Here is a 12,970-nt window from a genome sequence, read left to right as displayed (position 1 = left end):
TAACAGGGGGCAGTTTCGTCGCCGCTGAAGTTAGACATCGTGGCGGACAGTCTCGACGAAACCCTAGTTCCTGCGGAGGAGGAAGAAGAGAAGTGCGACGGTGGCAATATAGAATCTCTTTAGTTGAACTTGTACCTAAATGAGTACATACATACTTTCATATACTCAGATTATAACTGCATTGTGTAGCAAGATTATCCCAGTACTCTAAGATAGATGTAAAAAAGGAATAATTAAGATCAAGAAGTAGAACATGACTATAAGAATACCAACCTCAACGACTGAGCTGTCTTCATATTATGGACTAAATCCTCGTGAAACTTTAGCCGAACTATCTCTGAGTTCCTCCATGCATCATGAATCTTCTCGGTAATGGCCTGTGTGACACCTGCTTTCGGCACAGTGATCCTTTCTCTCAGTATGATGCCCATCCGCCTGAGCCTCCGCAGTGTGGAATCCTCAATGGTAATTAGCTCTGCTAAAGTTGGCGCCTTCACTCTTTCGTTTTACGCTCTTTGTAATATCCTCTTCCTCCAAAAACCCTCGGTTGTCTTTCTCTCTCCCATGGCAGAAGAATTCGGTCCCCAATTTGCTGCGAATGCGGACGGCTCCAGCTCCGCTCTAGCAGCTCACTTAACCTCTCGTTTCCGCTCAAAGGTAATTTTTTTTCCGTCTCCGTCCGTGTCCACTTCTTCTTCAGAGTCGAGTTCGATGTTACGCAGCCGATATACGATCCTCTCTATAGAGTCGCCTCGTCCAACCTCGAGCTCTGTCGGCTTCCTCTCTGCAGGAGCGTGGGATATATACATAGATGTAAACGTCTCTAGAGGATCCCACTGCTGCAGCCAGGGCGCGGAGGGGAGCCGGGGAGCGGATAGGCGATTTGGGAGTACTACTCAGATTCCTGTCATCATCGTCTTCCCGCGGTGGCCGGCGTGCGTTGTCTGGAGGAGTGCTGCTCAGCTAGGTGGATGGAGGACGACGAGACCGCGGAGAAGAGGAGGAGACGGAAGCGGCAGCGGAGGAGAGAGAGGGAGAGAGAGAGTTGGCGGGAGCAGAGAGGGAAGGAACTGTGAAAAGGGAGCTCCGCGATGTTGGCACCGGGAAGGAAGGCCATTTTGGAGCTCCTCGATGCGCACAGAATGTGTTCGAGGACGCGACTAGATACGAAGATCACGATATTATATGGTATATTTGCACAAAATATCATCTTACGACCAATATGTATTTCTGTGACCTATTAATAACTTGGTTTATACATAAATAAACTTAACAATTTTTTAAATCTAATATAATCTTTTTTAAATCTAATTTATTATAATAGTTAACTTTGATATTAAATCTAATCCATCTTATTTCCTTTAAAACTGACATATTAATGCGCATGAATTATTTACCCTTTTTTGCCCCTTTCATCCACCTTCGCCACGTGTCAATGGCAATGTCTTCCGCTGGAACTCCTTCAACGTTGGCGCCATCGAAGCCCTCTTCGACGCTGCAGAACCCACCTTTGACGGCCGCACCCGCATCCTCATCCTCTGTGCCGGCGTGTTGTAACTGATCCTACTGGCCTCCACTCCTCCATCGAATCTATAAACAAACATAATATCCCTTCTTTGGCAGAGACGTAATAATCTTTATAACACCACCGCCTCACAATACAAAGTTAGGCATTGACATTGCAACCAACCTCGTGTCTCGGGGTTGCCAGACAAAACGCCTCTCCGCGGTTGTCTCGCCAAAGTGGTTTTCCGTTGGATCAGGCAGCTGAAACCCTAACCCTACTTCACCTCCTCCGGTGCTACTTCAAAGGCGATGCTTTAGCTTTGAGGCTCAGCTTTGGAATTAGAATTCGCTCGATTCTTCTGCGTTGCTTACTTTTCCAAGATCACTCTGTTGTTGGAAACGCTTTATAGCTTGCCTTCTCTAATTATTCCGAGTTGCGTACGTGGCTTCAAAGGTCAAATTTTGTTGCCAAAAGCAGGGCGTCTCAAAGTTTCGTCCGGTTAAAATTTTTTTAGATTTTTAATATAATTTTTATAAATATAAAATTTTTTCCTTATCTCTTTCACCCTTTTATATAAAATATATTTTGATATAAAATTTAATTTTCTAACTATTAATTTAAAAATAGATTTTTATATAAAATTTAATTTTTTAATTGTTTGAAATGCAAAATTATTAATTAAATTTTTATATTCAAGTTTTGTTAATAATTTTTTTTTTCAATTGATAAAATTATTAGATTATTTAATCTTTCTTGAAATATTATTGAACGTAAATAAGATTTTATTAATTTTAATTTTAAAAATTTTATTTTTGCTGAAGGAGCGTAAATAATTGTAATCATACACATATGAAATAACAGAAATGGAATCCCAATCCTCGATTTTTATTTGTACTATTTCTATACCTTAGCAATCGAAGCTCAAAGATCTATATATGAACTAGTTCATGTTTTACTAACCAATCAGATAAACGATCATGTTACGATCTTCTTGTTTTCTCCCACATTTATATTTATTTGTATTGAGTATTTCAATTTACAATGAAATTTTTAAAGAGTAATCTTTTTTTTATTCTGCACAAAAATACTAACATGTATAGTTAATAATATTTTACAAGCTATACATATATTAATAAAAGAATTTAATTTTTTAATGAGGTTCAACACCTCAATAAATTTTTTTTATAATGTTGGGACCCCAATAAAATTTTATTAAAATAAAATTTTTAAATATTAATGGGCCCCAAATAAAATTGGGGCCCAAGGCATAGGCCTGGCCAAAAGTACTCTCTAATTATTCCGAGTTGCGTACGTGGCTTCAAAGGACAAACTTTAGTTGCCAAAAGTACTTTTCCAGTCCATTGATAATTAAAGTTTCACCCTTTTCGGTTTCCGATCCATTGTTTTTGTGTTATGTGCATTATACTGCTCGGGTATTTCGTCGTCTTCAACAATGATATGATATTGTCCACTTTGGAACTAAGCCCTCATGACTTTGTTTTTAAACTTTCTCCAAAAGGCTGAAGTTGTAGAGTGTAACGCCCGCCCTTCTCGTACTTACAGAGGGGAGGAAGGGCGGCGCCACGCGAACATACATGCGTGCATATACAGCGGAAGAATTTAAACTTAAAATGACGAAACATGCATTTACATTTAACCATGTAAATATTTCAACATGTGAGTATGCTTAGCATTCATGTGTATAATTGGTTAAAGCTTTTCTTTCTGCAATACCTTACATGCTCTTTTAAAACTACAGTTTATAGTACACTATGAGTAGGAGGTGGACTACTAAGCATGCATAGTCATTTCATAAAGGGCACCACTTGATTCAAGTTCATGATAATCAATATAATGGAAGTATAGGAGCCTAAACACAAGTATAGAGTACATGAACATCAATAAGGAATTCAAAGTATAATCTAAGTACATAGTCATCTATCACTTAACAATTCAAACATGGTAAGAAGGTTCTTAGCAATTCTTTAACTAAAACAAGTGCTTAACATTTCAAGGTTTCATAGAACAAAAATGAGTATAGTTTCACATCAAGTATAAACCATCAAAACAAGTCTAAGTTATCATCAAGTAGCAACCATCAAAAAGCATCAAGTAGTAATTAACTCTTAACAATTAACATGCAAAACTTTAGAACATGCATAAGTCTTGAAACATAAAGCAAATTTCTTCCACCATGCCACTGCCACACACATATTTGCCCCTCCTGCTACTCCCTTTAGTTTAGCCATTCTTTACCCTTTTCTGCAGTACAAGAGAAATATGAAAACTATAAGCACATAGGCTTAGTAAGATCCTTTCCTACTCACGAAAGTCATACATCATGAATTAAACATAAAGTAGTGACATGTTCATTTAGACAACATATAGGCATAGTATTCATATAAAGTAGTGACATGATCATCTAGAGGACATATAGACTTAGCATTCATGTTCCAAGAGTACAAACATAAAGTAGTGACATGATCATTTAGGAAACATAGAAACTTAGCATTCTTATCACAATAGTACATCATCTCAAAGCATGATAATCACATAGACATAAAATGGGTATATGCAAGATGTCCTTTGAAAAGATATATATTATATATAGGTACTTAAACATAAATCTCAATATGAGGGCCTGACATTGTACCACATACATGATTTTGCGCGCATCCCTAAATAGATCCGAGGTAGTTAATCCCGAACCTACTAGGGAACTAGGCCCGTACTACGACCGTCGACCTAGGGGCAACGTAGGAGCCCATCCCATGGACCTTGCTAGGGTCCGGTACAAGCCATACAAAAGTAAAATAGCATATCATGTTCCTTGTCATAACATAAAGAGTGCTCTTAGTCCCAACTCATAGGGAAGCATCTCTTAGGCATTTCATCATACATAAGTCATGCATAATATAGGTGTGCCCTAGTGGGCATGAAACATAAGCATGTACATCATGATACAATAAGCATAACATAAGCATGCATTAATAGAGTTAACATGGACATAAGGTAGTGACATAAAAAAATCATGCTAACATAAAGTCTAGCTATCATCATGTCAACATCATGTATATATAGCATGGCATGGAAGATCATTAGTAAGCATGTTTAGGTTTTTTTCCCCCTAGCCTCAAAACACTTCTGGCCGAAACTTACAAGGGCATGGTCCTAGGTTTTAAGTAACCTCAAGCATGGAAAACATCAAACTAACATCACATAATACATAGTATAACATGGGAGACTTTTAGCAAGCATAGGTGGGCTTGGGATTTTCCCCTAACCCTAGTTCTTGGACATGGCCGAAACTTCTAAAGGCATGGTCCTAGGTTTTTAAGCAACATCAAGGATGGAAAACATCAAACTAACATCACATAATACCTAGCATAACATGGGAGACTTTTAGCAAGCATAGATGGGCTTGGGATTTTCCCCTAACCCTAGTTCTTGGACTTGACCGAAACTTACAAGGGCATGGTCCTAGGTTTTAAGCAATCGAAAACACTCGAAACAACTTGTACTGCAGGTGAGGGGATTGCTTACTTCCGCTCGCTTGGTTTACTACAAGAAAATATACTCTTGGTGGAGCGAAGAGAAGACCTCCGCTCCTAGAATTTCCTTTGCGTATCCTTGCCTTAATAAGGGGATAAGCCCTTGAGGGATTCCCTTGTGAACTTCCTAGGGAGGAACCCTAGACCTTGAGCTTTCGAAACTGGAAGAAGAAGAGGGGTGGTTTCGGTGGAGGAAGAAGAAGGAGGAAGAAGAAAATGACTTTTCATTCCCTTGTCTCTTCACTTACTCCTATTTATTCTAAGTGAAGGTGTCCTTTCGCCTCCCCTATCCTTATCTACCATTTCCCTTACCTTTCTAATAGCACACCCTTGTTGGGGCTCCTGGTTATCACATGCATCATAAGGGTTTGCTACTTGCTTGGAGGTTCGGGGTTCGAACCTTTGCTGAATTTTTGCATGATTATAATGGGCTTTTATGTGAGCTCTTTCAAAAATAAAAGAAAATAGAGCAAAAAGGATACATAGCCAAAGTTTGAACTCCGAACCAAGTAGGCAAACCCTTATAATGCATGTGATAACCAAGAGCCCCAACAAGGGTGTGTTATTAGAAAGGTAAGGGAAACGGTAGATAAGGGTAGGGAGGCGAAGGGACACCTTCACTTAGAATAAATAGGAGTAAGTGAAGAGGCAAGGAATGAAAAGTCATTTTCTTCTTCCTCCACCGAAACCACCCCTCTTCTTCTTCCATTTTCGAAAGCTCAAGGTCTAGGGTTCCTCCCTAGGAAGTTCACAAGGGAATCCCTCAAGGGCTTATCCCCTTATTAAGGCAAAGATACGCAAAGGAAATTCTAGGAGCGGAGGTCTTCTCTTCTCTCCACCAAGAGTATATTTTCTTGTAGTAAACCAAGCAAGAAGACCCCAAAGATGTTCGCATCTCCACAATGACATGATCTTGTTCACTTTGGACCTAAGCCCTCATGGCTTTGTTCTTAAGCTCTCTCCAAAAGACCTCATGCTAATGAAGATACTTTCCATTTTTTTTAACTCATGATCTTTTCCATATGTTTTAGATGTGGGACTATGATTGCACCCTTGCAACCTCCCCCTCCCCCTCCTCCTCCCTCTCAAAGATTTCATGCCAATGGAGATACTTTCCATTCTTTTAAACTCATGATCTTTTCCATATATTTTAGATGTGGGACTATGTTTGCACCCTTGCAACCTCCCCCTTCCCCCTTAAACAAAGGACCATGGACCCCTCAAACAGAAAATCTTCGTTTGATGTCTGAATCTTTAACCCACTAGGACTTTCTACTCCTCGATCCACCTAACCTACTAGGACTTCCTGTCTATGTCTGGTTCTCTTGATTCAGACACGGGAGCACCCACTTCCTTTTTAATTTGTTTAAGGTTCAACTCACATGGTTAGATCTAGATCATGGCTCTTTCAACTTGTTGGGTCCCCAAGGATGTCCGCATCTCCACAATTTGGTCTAAACCCTCGTGACTTTGTTTTTAAGATCTCTCCAAAAAGTCTCATGTCAATGGAGATACTTTTCATCCTTTTAAACTCATGATCTTTTACATGTATTTTAGATGTGAGACTATATTTACACTCTTACAACTCAACAGAAGTATCACCTAGATGCATCTAGTTGCTTCATGACTCTGTGTCATGACACCCCAACTTAGGGGTGAGCAAAAATTCGGTTAAATCGAATAAACCAATTAAACCGGTTATTTCGGAAGTTCAATTATTTTTTTAAAAAAATCAGTTAATTCGGTTCGGTTTCGATTTTAAAATTTCTTATTCAGTTAAATCAAATAAACTGAATTAATCAAATTAGAAAAATCATTTATAAATTTTAAGTAAATAAATTTATAAATCCCTAATTCATTAGTAAAATTTTTATAATATTTAAAAAAATTTGGTTAATTCGGTCGAAAACTGAATTAATCGATAAAATATCGGTTCGGTTTGTTCGATTTTTAATTGAAAATTTTGGTCAGTTCGGTTGGTTCAAAAAAATCAATTTATTCAGTTTTCGATTCAATTCGGTTCGATTTTAACCGAATACTCACCCTACCCCAGCTAGTCGTATTCTTGGCAGCCGCTGCAATCGATCCTTCAGCAACCTGTTCGATCATTTGCGTCGCCCAACATCGATTTCCAGAATCTGGTGCTCGACTTCAGCGTCGGCTATTTCACTGTCGATCTCCTCCATTACCTAATCTTTATACCCAGCGAATATCTCTTCATCGCCCACCACCTTGCCATGCATGCTCTTTGTCTTCATCACCTGTCGTACCTCACTTAGCGTGGTGCATTCTCGCTACTGGTCCTTCTTGTGCTCAGAGGTCATCAGTGCTTATTAAAATGTGTGGATGCGCGCTTGTCGGACTCAGGAGAGCAAGGTCTCCGATGGCTACAAGGATCCATAAGAATCTGGCTCCACCTTTCTTTGTCTTGTACACAATCATGAGGGAATTCCTAGGGCCCTGGTTCTTCTACAATATGGGAGCCTTCTATTTGAGTGGAAAAGCTAGCAATGTGGATATGTGCTTCGTGGATTGTCGTCGTCGGCAGTGCAATATTGGTGAGCATCTTGTGGATTTGTAATCTCTGGTTGGAGCTCCTCAGAGAGAAGACTTTGGAGAAGAAAGATTGAGAGATTGGTCGTCTGAGACAGGTAACTACCAATTTCCTGGTGAAGCGTACAATATCGTCTGTATACATGGTCATCGTTCTATACATCCTGAGAACAAATGTTTTGTTCAAAACTGGTACTTATTTTTGGCGTTAAATTTGTTGGTATACTACCCTCATGTTAGTTATTGGACTTTCATGATTAATACGATGTTTCTATTTTTTTTTTCTATCGATGGTTTTTCAATCTTCATGGTCACTAATCGGTCGCTAAATCCGATTAACGATCGATTAGTGATCGATTTCAAAAATCACAAAAAAAATTCATCGTAATTAGATTTAACGATGAATTTGAATTCAGTCGCTAAAATTAGATCGCTAAAATTTTTAACGACCGAATCAAAATTCAATCGTTAAGGACCGCTAAATTTCTATCCATGCTGTCCAATTCTAAAATTAGCGATCGAAATCAAGTTTGATCGCTAATTTTTAACGACTGAATCGAAATTCGATTGTTAAGGGCCGCTAAATTTCTACCCGTGCTGTCCAATTCAAAAATTAACGACTGAAATCGAGTTCGATCGCTAATTTTTAATGACCGAATCGAAATTCGATCGCTAAGGGCCGTTAAATTTCTGCCTGTACCGTCCAATTCTAAAATTAGCGACACAATTAAATTTCAGTCGCTATTTTAGCGATTGACATTTCACTTCAATCACAAATTAACAATCGATTAAATTTTAAACGCTGAAATAGTGATCAAATTATTTTCAGTCACTAAAATAGCGATCGAATTACATTCAAGCAATAAAAGCTGTGAAAAGAAAAAGCAATGTTGAACAACTAGTTAACAAGCTTGTTGTCATCGTAATTAGAAACTCGTTGGAATGCTCGCTGGAAGCAAAGTTGAGTCGGCACCTTTTCAAGCTGAAGCATTTGAGCAACTTGTCCCTGTTCAAAAGCTTCACTGATCAAGCTGCCACAGGCGTTGGCGTCTCTTTATCTTAGAATTGGCAGAAGCTATCCGAAAGCTTATAACCATTGGAATTCCGATCCAACTCTGGCCAGAGAGGAGGAATTTCACTAAGTCTCAAGTTGCTCTGGAATCTGGCCAGGCAGCAGCAATCGGAGCTGGGAAATTTGGTACATCTCAGGCGACTCTCTCTCGCCAAGAACCTATTGTCCTGTCAAGTCTCGGCTTATAACAATTGCCTTCAACCGCTGATCCTGGACTTACTAGGAATTCCTTGGTGCCAAGAATGCATATTTTAAAATTTTGATTTTAAATATACATAAATTTATTTTAAATTTGTTGATAGATGAATTAGGAAAAAAATTATTTATTTAATAATAAACAAAAATAGGGTTAGAAGTAATAGAACCATAGATTGAGTCAGATAGACAGCAATGTCAGCGCATATAAGATTATAGACGGCCCATGGTGCCAAGACCACTTAAATACCACACGACGACCAATTTCCCGATTGTTTTTGATCTGTGGCCCAAAGAAGGCGGAAGGCGAAGGTAGAATGGCCACTCCGTCGGTCATAGCGGAATGCGCCAAGGCAACAACGCTACGGTCGGTTCTACACCGGGTGCGCCACGCAGCGGAGAGTTCTGGACGCACGACGGAGGTCGTTCGCGTTGTAGCCGTTGGCAAGACGAACGCCTCCCTCGTCTGCCAACACTACGATGCCGGCCACCGCTACTTTGGCGAGAACTATATATGCACAAGAGTTGGTGGATAAGGCCCTTCGGGTAGACCATTCCTTCACTTAATTTATTGCCTTTATTATCTGAGTGTCGGATTTAGGAAGGGCTACAATGCTAATCGGTCACTAAATCCGATTAACGATCGCTTAGTGATCGATTTAAAAAATCATCATAATTGGATTTAGCGATCGAATTTGAATTCGATCACTAATTAGTGACCAAATCCAAATTCGGTCGTTAAAATTAGCGATCAAATCTAAATTCGATCACTAATTAGTGACCAAATCCAAATTCGGTCGTTAAAATTAGCGATCGAATCTAAATTCGATCGTTACAATTAGATCGCTAAAATTTTTAACGACCGAATCGAAATTCGATCACTAAGGGTAGCTAAATTTCTGTTTGTACCGTCTAATTCTAAAATTAGCTATCGAAATCGAGTTTGATCGCTAATTTTTAACGATCGAATCGAAATTCAATCACTAAGGGGCATTAAATTTCTGCCCATGCTATCCAATTCAAAAATTAACGACCGAAATCCAGTTCGGTCGCTAATTTAGCGATTGAAATCTAGTTCGGTCGCTAATTTAGTGACTGAAATTCAGTTCGATTGCTAATTTAACGATCGAAATTGAGTTTGGTCGCTAATTTTTAACAACCAAATCAAAATTCGATTGCTAAGGGTCGCTAAATTTCTGCCCGTATCGTCTAATTCTAAAATTAGTTACCCAATTAAATTTTTATCACTATTTAAGCGACTGACTTTTCACTGTGGTCGCAAATTAGCGACCGATTAAATTTTAGACGCTAAAATAGCGACCGAATTATTTTCAGTTGCTATGTAGCGATCGATGTGAAAAATCGGCCGCTATTTTAGCGATCAAAATTTAATCGGTCACTAAATCCATCGTTATTTGTGAGTTTTTTTTAGTGTTATATGGTGGAATAAGTTCTTGGTGCTTCTAATTGCTCCTTTGCATTCATTGATTTCATGGTAGTAGCATCATTCCGAATGATCAAAGGGTGTTCGGTAGGTTAACTAGTAAGAATTGCTAAAGTCTTTATTAATTATCATCTAAATTAAATGTCAATTTTAGGGCTCTCAAATCTATCTCGTTGTCAGCACTGACTTCCCATTCTAGGTCCCAATCACAACGGAATCCCAAGTGTGGACTTTTTAGGAGCATGCATAGTGTTGCACTACAGGGCATTATTGGATCCAGCCCCCCCCCCCCCCCCGCCATTCAATTCCTCAACTCCGTTGCATCCACCAGCTCAGTCCGCCACAGCTCCTTGAATGGCTGCAGGTGCAGTCATCACCGATGAGGTTGATTACGTGCTCACCTCCTTGTTGCCCATCTTCTATGTTTCTGTCGCAGGGTTGCTTAGGTTCTTCCCATTGATATATAGTCGTTTAGTGAACGCCCTTTCTCTGCCGTTAAATATCAGGAAATCCTCGTATAATCCAAGGTAACGAACCTTAACGATGTCTGCCTATGTCAATTTGGTAATAGTGTAGTTGACCAGACTCATCGGGATTCGTGAACCCGGAGGCGACTACGGGGCGGTGATGGTGCAGCTACCCGGAAGTGAGTGCGTGTCATTCCTCTTCACCGTGAAGCAGCTGGTGGCGCCAGGCAAGCCGGAGAGCTTTAGCGGGTAGTTCCTGGTGCCTTCCTATAGGGGTTCATCTTTCCTGGACCCCAAGGGCAGAGGAGGCTCCACCGGGTCACGACCGATTAAATTTTAGACGCTAAAATAGCGATCGAATTATTTTCAGTCGCTATTTAGCAATCAAAGTGAAAAATCGGTCGTTATTTTAGCGATCAAAATTTAATCGGCCGCTATTTAGATGCTATCTTAATGACCGATTAAGTTTTAGACGCTAATTAGCGACCAAATCCAAAATCGATCGTTAAAATTAGCAATCGAATTCGAATTCAATCGTTAAAATTAGATCGCTAAAATTTTTAACGACCAAATCAAAATTTGATTGTTAAGGGTCGCTAAATTTCTGTTCGTGCCGTCTAATTCTAAAATTAGCGATCAAAATCGAGTTTAGTTGCTAATTTTTAACGATCGAATCGAAATTCGATCGCTAAGGGCCGCTAAATTTTTATCCGTGCTGTCCAATTCAAAATTTAACAATCGAAATTGAGTTTGGTCTAGGGTTTAGGGATTCTGGTTAGACGCTAATTAGAGACCAAATCCAAATTCGATCGTTAAAATTAACAACCGAATTCGAATTCGATATATCGCTAAAATTAGATCGCTAAAATTTTTAATGACAGAATCAAAATTCGATCGCTAAGGGCCGCTAAATTTCTGTCCGTGCCATCCAATTCTAAAATTAGCCATCGAAATCGAGTTTGGTCGCTAATTTTTAACGACCGAATCGAAATTCGATTGCTAAAGGCTGCTAAATTTCTGGTCGTACCGTCTAATTCTAAAATTAGCGACTCAATTAAATTTCGGTCGCTATTTTAGCGACTGCCATTTCACTTCGATCGTAAATTAGCGACCGATTAAATTTTAGAGGCTAAAATAGCAATCGAATTATTTTCAGTCGCTATTTAACGATCGATGTGAAAAATCGACCGCTATTTTAGCGATAGAAATTTAATTGGTCGCTATTTACACGCTATTTTAGTGACCGATTAAATTTTAGATGCTAATTAATGATCGAATTCAAATTCGATCATTAAAATTAGCGATCAAATTTGAATTAGATCGCTAAAATTTTTAACGACTAAATCGAAATTCGATCGCTAATGGCCGCTAAATTTCTGTTCATACCATCCAATTCTAAAATTAGCGATTGAAATCGAGTCTGGTCGCTAATTTTTAACGATCGAATCAAAATTGGATCGCTAAAAGTTGCTAAATTTCTGTCCGTGTTATCCACTTCAAAAATTAACAACCGAAATCGAGTTCGATTGCTAATTTAGCAACCGAAATTGAATTCGATCGCTAATTTTTAACGACCGAATCGAAATACGATCGCTAAGGGCCACTAAATTTCTGCCCGTACCATCCAATTCTAAAATTAGCGACCCAATTAAATTTCGATCACTATTTAGCAACTAACATTTCACTTCGGTCATAAATTAGCGATCGATTAAATTTTAGACGCTAAAATAGCAACCGAATTATTTTTAGTTACTAATTTGGCGATCGAATCCAAATTCGGTAGGTAAAATTGTTGATCAAATTCGAATCCGATCGCTAAAATTAGATCGCTAAAATTTTTAATGACCGAATCAAAATTCGATCGCTAAAGGCCGCTAAATTTCTGTCTGTGCCGTCCAATTCTAAAATTAGCGACTAAACTTGATGATCGAATCGAAATTCGATCGCTAAGAACCGCTAAATTTCTACCCGTGTTGTCCAAATAAAAAATTAACGATCGAAATCGAGTTCGATCAATAATTTTTAATGACTGAATTGAAATTCGATCGCTAAGGGTTGTTTAATTTCTGCCCATACCGTCCAATTCTAAAATTAGTGACCCAATTAAATTTCGATTGTGATTTAAGCAACTGACATTTCACTTCGATCGCAAATTAGCAACTGATTGAATTTTAGACGCTA

At 38.9% G+C, this 12,970-nt stretch overlaps 1 pseudogene; it reads left to right on the top strand.

Annotated features, from left to right (window-relative positions):
• Nucleotides 1-372: 372 nt before the first annotated feature.
• Nucleotides 373-7,688, top strand: LOC141817085 (TLC domain-containing protein At5g14285-like; annotated as a pseudogene).
• Nucleotides 7,689-12,970: the final 5,282 nt, after the last annotated feature.

Source organism: Curcuma longa, unplaced genomic scaffold (assembly GCF_044706935.1).
Source record: "Curcuma longa cultivar G26 ecotype Majalengka, Jawa Barat unplaced genomic scaffold, ITB_CL_G26_1.1 contig_19300, whole genome shotgun sequence".
In the NCBI taxonomy this organism is placed as follows: Eukaryota; Viridiplantae; Streptophyta; class Magnoliopsida; order Zingiberales; family Zingiberaceae; genus Curcuma; species Curcuma longa.
The sequence above is the reverse complement of the archived record's forward strand: the minus strand, read 5'-3'. Positions and strand labels throughout refer to the sequence as shown.